Source organism: Schistocerca serialis, chromosome 4 (assembly GCF_023864345.2).
Source record: "Schistocerca serialis cubense isolate TAMUIC-IGC-003099 chromosome 4, iqSchSeri2.2, whole genome shotgun sequence".
NCBI lineage: Eukaryota > Metazoa > Arthropoda > Insecta > Orthoptera > Acrididae > Schistocerca > Schistocerca serialis.
This window is the reverse complement of record NC_064641.1, coordinates 104051153-104057814: the sequence shown is the minus strand read 5'-3', so window position 1 is coordinate 104057814 and position 6662 is coordinate 104051153. Positions and strand designations below refer to the sequence as shown.

Below are 6662 nucleotides of genomic sequence, written 5' to 3'. Positions count from 1 at the left end.
TCTCTGCAGTCGCGCCATCCTCTTTGTCCTCGGTGGCTCAGATGGATAGAGCGTCTGCCATGTAAGCGGGAGATCCCGGGTTCGAGTCCCGGTCGGGGCACACATTTTCATCTGTCCCCGTTGACGTATGTCAACGCCTGTAAGCAGCGAAGGGTGTTCACTTCATGGTAATTTCAGTCATGTCCGAAAGAACAGATACCATCTTAGTATATATATAGTTAAGGCTCACGGGCCACTTGACCATCTTCTTCTTCTGTGCGAATGCACAAATAGTGCCCGAACTCTTACGGGAATCGGCAACGCGCCGCGAGTAATGAGTATAATGGGCTGGGCACTACGAATGTAGTGTGGGACAATACGTTGAGAATGTGGGTTTCGCGGGAAGCGTGCCAGAGATAAATCTCTGCAGTCGCGCCATCCTCTTTGTCCTCGGTGGCTCAGATGGATAGAGCGTCTGCCATGTAAGCGGGAGATCCCGGGTTCGAGTCCCGGTCGGGGCACACATTTTCATCTGTCCCCGTTGACGTATGTCAACGCCTGTAAGCAGCGAAGGGTGTTCACTTCATGGTAATTTCAGTCATGTCCGAAAGAACAGATACCATCTTAGTATATATATAGTTAAGGCTCACGGGCCACTTGACCATCTTCTTCTTCTGTGCGAATGCACAAATAGTGCCCGAACTCTTACGGGAATCGGCAACGCGCCGCGAGTAATGAGTATAATGGGCTGGGCACTACGAATGTAGTGCGGGACAATACGTTGAGAATGTGGGTTTCGCGGGAGGCGTGCCAGAGATAAATCCCTGCAGTTGCGCCATCCTGTGTCCTCGGTGGCTCAGATGGATAGAGCGTCTGCCATGTAAGCAGGAGATCCCGGGTTCGAGTCCCGGTCGGGGCACACATTTTCATCTGTCCCCGTTGACGTATGTCAACGCCTGTAAGCAACTAAGGGTGTTCATTTCATTGTAATTTCATTCTAACGAGCTGCGTGATCACCGATGGTATCTGTTTTTTCAGAAGAACAGATACCATCTTCGTATATGTATAGTTAGGTTTAAGTGGTTCTACGTTCTAGGGGACTGATGACCTCAGATGTTAAGTCCCATAGTGCTCAGAGCCATTTGAACCATCTGGTCCGAATGTGTTACCATATACTCGTACAGTGATGGACGACACGTGACCTCACTTGTCAATGAGACGACGTTCTCTTCAAGTGTGTTTTTTTTCCCCTTCAGTGTGGCTACAAGTTAACAGTTTTTGAAGCAGGTGATTTAACTCGTTCCTGCTACATGTTGTAATCTGTAATCCTCCTTCTTGCTCCAGAAGTAATTTAAACAAAAGTAATTTAGTCATATAAATGCGTTGCTTTTGAGAAACGGTAAGAAAACAGTGCCCACGCCACTGAGGTGGACCTCGACGAAGTAGCGTGTGACTGGGACTGTGGTTGCAGCCAGGCGTCCCCCCACGAGAAGAAGGCCGACTGGACAACTGTGTCCAGTCTCCGGACCTGCTGGAGCTCCGCCGGACAGACAGCTACCCAGCGCGGCTGGACACGTCGGTCGGACCAGATTGCGGTGACCCAGCGCAGGGCACGGTAGGGCAGGGCAGGGCAGGCGTCGCCACGCGACACACGCGGCGACTGGGTCCGGCTGACCGCGCCACGCGACTCACCCCGCCCCGCCCCGCCACGGGACCCGCTGCCGTTCTCAGGGCCGCTCATCGACACCGGCACTCGTCCGTCACAGGTGGTCGTCCCCACTAGTTTCTCGGCGACAAGACTGCGAGTCTTGTGGGTGCCACCTGCTGCGCTGTTTGGCGGCTGAGTGATGAAAGCGACGTACTCCCTACAAAAAGTCGGAAAGTCACGATTAAGGAAATAGCAATAACAGTAGAGTTTATTAGCCCTCAAAGTTAGGTTCTTCGTGGATATTGTTGACAAAGCCACACTACTGAGGACTATAAGAACACGGAAAGGGTATTCCAAGCATTTCAAAACATCGACATTTATTTAATCGAGAAAATTCCTTCAAAAATGATTCAAATGGCTCTGAGCACTATGCGACTTAACATCTGAGGTCATCAGTCCCCTAGACTTAGAACTACTTAAACCTAACTAACCTAAGGACATCACACACATCCATGCCCGAGGCAGGATTCGAACCTGCGACCGTAGCAGCAGCGCTGTTCCGGACTGAAGCGCCTAGAACGGCTCGGCACAGCGGCCGGCGACAAAATTCCTTACTAAAATCTCAAACATTATTGAGAAAGCAGTAAATAACCTCCTTTCGTACTTTGTTTTCTTTCTTAATGTCAAATAGCATCCAAAACCTTTTCTTCTCCTTCGACAGAGCGGGGTTTCTGACTGTTGACACAATTTTCACCATAAAAGGATTTTCACCTGCCTACTTACTTATTTATTTTTTATTTAACCTGTTTTGGTTAGGTCAACAGCTCCTCTGTTACATGGAACCAGGTTTTCACACATACGATACCTTCTCCACATCACAGTTACCTAAGAAGTAACAATTTTAATATGACAAACTGTCTTAAAATGATTTGTGTGTCTCAAGTGACAATGTGAGTAAATTACTCCACGGACAAATAAACTTATTACTGGCAGTACTTGTACTACTGCTGCTGCTGCTACTGCCACTAAAAGCGATACTAATAATGCCAATAATAATACCCTGGATAATTGAAGTTCAGAAGGACTTGACGAAAGCAAAAGCTGACGTAACATACACATCAGACACGGATACATTCAGAAGCAAAATTGACAATTTGGAGTTCACTCTAGAGACGGAACCAAAACCATACCAGCCAAAGAGCACCGAAGAAAGAAAAAAAGCCTTTGCGGAGAAAATGAAGAAATATTGGGGAAATAAGAAGAGCGCTAAGAAAGACTGAAAATCACCTGCTTATCGTTCTCCAATGAGGACATTCGCTAATAATAATAATAATAATAATAATAATAATAATGATATCAATAATGGTAGTCTCAGGTATAGAAAGATTTTATACGTGTATAAAATAGATGTTTTCTGATATACAGAGTGCTCTAAAATTCTCCTTATAAACTTCTAGGGCCGGCCGAAGTGGCCGTACGGTTAAAGGCGCTGCAGTCTGGAACCGCAAGACCGCTACGGTCGCAGGTTCGAATCCTGCCTCGGGCATGGATCTTTGTGATGACCTTAGGTTAGTTAGGTTTAACTAGTTCTAAGTTCTAGGGGACTAATGACCTTAGCAGTTGAGTCCCATAGTGCTCAGAGCCATTTGGACCATTTAGCCAAACTTCTAGGACTTGTAGATCGGACTGAGTTGACAATATTACGAACTGGAACCCATATCTGGTAACGTACCGTTTCCGTGGTACAACCACTTGAAAATATGTTGTTAACGCGACTACTTTTGTAAGTAATTTATTCGGCGTGTCCCTGGTTTACAATTCTACTCATTAATAAAGCAAAGAAATAAAAAAAAGGAAACATAATCAGATTGTCTTCAATGAGTCGCAGTACAGCCCCTTCCCATTCGGGTGTGCGGCGTCTGCTTAGAGCGCCACAGTCGCGCATGCTGACGGTGAAGGTACCGCTTTCACGAAGCCGCTGCGTAATTGTGGCGAAAATGGTAGGCAATGGAGTCGGACGTTGTGGATGAAGATCTTCATAAAGGCGACAGCAGCTCTTCCATTACCGTGAGCTTCGCGATACAGAAGGATTCTCCAAACGTTACTCAACAATGTTGCTCCAACACTCTGAGGTACGTGAATGAGGCTCAAACCAGGTCAGAGAGGTAGAACAAGCGTCAAATACATCAGCCGATCTGACGTAAGAACCCCCCCTCCCTACACCATGAATACTCTGTTGCATACCTACGCGCCAACATGTTTTCAAACGGCTGTACTACGGAACAGAGATTCCAGCTCAAAATATTGTCAACTCAGTCCCCTTTACAAGTGCTAGAAGTATGTAAGGGGAATTATAGAGCACCTTGTAGCGAGTTTTGGGCAAAGGAAATTTAAGTATAATAGAGACAAAAAAAGGAAGATCTGATTGGGAAGAAGGATTACAAGAGTAACGAGTACGTACACGAAAGATGGCGATCATTATTACTGCTTCACCAAATATGCCATTAACTATCTTCTGAAGCTAGAGATGTCATTCAGTTCTCTAATGTAATGCCGGTGATTATTCCAGAGTCGGGTTCCTGCTACCGAAAAGGAGTTCGAGAAATCTCCGCACTTGTCTGCACGCAGCCGGGATAGCTGTGCATATGGTGATGAAATACGAGAGATGCCCAGAAAGTAATGCAGCGCTTATTTTTCTTCAAGAATTCTTTATTGAACATAATGAGAATTACACGCACAAAAAATGGTGTTTTATCTACACACCCTATTTTTCCACGTAATCTCCATCCCGTTCTATGCCCTGTCGGTACCAATCCTTGTCCTGGTGGCGGAGCCAGTGCTTCACTGTGTGAATCACCTCTTCGTCGTCCTCTAAATGTCTTGCACGAATGGCTTCCTTTAATGGCGAATGACAACATCAGCTCGCTGCAACATGTCAGGTGTGACAGCCGTGGATGGTCTCCCCGACCGCTGCAAATCGTGGAGCTCTGCCGAACCGCCTACTGACGTCTTCACCCTCCGTGCCCAGCGACAAACTATACTTCTGTCAACAATAGATCCTCCATAGACTTTGCGCAAGCGTTTGTGAATATTCCCCTCAGTTTCTTTCTCTGGAGTGAGACATGTAATGACGGCGCGTTGCTTGTAACGTACATCACCTACAGACGCCATTTTGAAACTGTCCTGCAGCTACGCTATCTATCGAAAGTGTCGGAAACTTGGCGCGCTCACTCAGGAGACTTCACATAATACATACGTAACGTTTCGCATTCGTAGCATTGTTTTCGTCTGAAAAAAAAATGCGGTGCATTTCTTTCTGGGCAACCTTCGAATGATCAAAGAGTCTAACATCAAGGACACAACGAACACAGGCATTCGTAACCAGTTCCAGACGCCATGAGCTTGCCTGAGAACTCCCTTACAGGTTGAAATCGCTGTAATCAATAGTTGAAAGTATTAATTTTCTTACAAGTTTTTTTTCCGGCCAGGAGGGAAGACATTGTTATATCTTTGTAGGGAATGGAGAGATGCTGAGGCCTTCTTGCGTATTGCAATTACGTGCTCACTCCAATTTAGCTTTTCATCTACTATTACTCCTAGAGTCTTGCTCTTTACTGCAGGAGAGAAGGTGATATTGGTCTCATTTAGGGTTGAAGATGGTAGGGATTCCCGTTATTTCGGGCTAATGAGCCTAGAATGATCAACTAATACCGCTCTAATTTTTGGTGGGTTGAGCTTTAACCCTGTAACCTGCGCTCATTTTGATAGCGCACATGCACTGCACTTGGCGAGAAATTTAGGCTGCTAAGTTTGGCAAATGAATGTATCCACACCGAGATTCGGGTCATCTGTTATCTTTATTAAGGCAGAAGTTGTGCTGCGATATTTACGGACACCTGGTTGGTATTCGTGTAGAAGGTTGTTTGTGGTTACATAGTCTGTCAGCTGTATATTCTCAGGTGTTGGAGAGTGCAGGAAGAATGTAAATAGGTAGTCAGGTAGTCAGGTAGTCAGGTAGTCGGTAGTCAAAATGGTTCAAATGGCTCTGAGCACTATGGGACTCAACTGCTGAGGTCATTAGTCCCCTAGAACTTAGAACTACTTAAACCTAACTAACCTAAGGACATCACAAACATCCATGCCCGAGGCAGGATTCGAACCTGCGACCGTAGCAGTCGCGCGGTTCCGGACTGAAGCGTCTAGAATATTCCGCAACCCACCACATTGTTAACAGCGGAGGGTACCTTGTACCACTAATCATTTCCTTTCCTGTTTCCCTTGCGAGTAGAGTGAGGGAAAAAACAACCGTCTACAGATCTTCGTATGAGCCTGAAAGGTGGCTACACTGAGCCACAGCGCCAGAGATTGCGCCAAAGAGTATTATTCCGCCGCCTCCACTGGCAGTGCTTGTCGAGAACTCGTAGTAGAGAGTGCTTGCTGAGATGTCGTAGTGAAAAGTTCTTGTCGAGAAGTGGTGGTGGAGAGTGCTTGCTGAGATGTCGTAGTGAAAAGTTCTTGTCGAGAAGTCGTAGTGGAGAGTGCTTGTTCCATGTTTTATGCAGTTGTTTGATGGGATAGACAGCAGATGTTGTTCTAATGGAGATATTGTAATGATCAGAGTGCTTTTCGTCAATATATATGAAGGTAAAATATTCCCCTTTTTTTATCTCATTATTTCAGTGTCTTAAATAATGCGTCATTACAGGTTCAGTCAACAAAGCATCTGGCTTGTGTTCTTGTATTAGAGTGAAATTCTGGTTTCCTTACGCAATTATAGTATTTCTATTTTTTTTATTACTTCAGTATAAATGATATTTAAAATTTCTTGTCTTATTGAAGAAGAACCGTGCCAGATGTGTGCGTTGAATCACACTTCCACACACAGAACAGTTATACTTGTGCTTTGGTTTCGTAGGTTTTATAGTTGCTGGGGACTTAATTAATTAATTGTGTTAACGGAAATTTTCTTTCATTCTTTGTTGTTGTTCTATGCAGTCAGATTGCGTACTAATACTAGTCAGGGCCAACCGTTTAC

The 6662-nt window shown here is 45.4% G+C and overlaps 1 non-coding gene across 1 annotated transcript; it reads left to right on the top strand.

Moving 5' to 3' along the window:
* Positions 1–824: 824 nt before the first annotated feature.
* Trnat-ugu (transfer RNA threonine (anticodon UGU)) lies at positions 825–898 on the top strand. The gene has a single exon. It is a non-coding gene; the product is annotated as a tRNA-Thr (tRNA).
* The last annotated feature ends 5764 nt before the right edge of the window (positions 899–6662 follow it).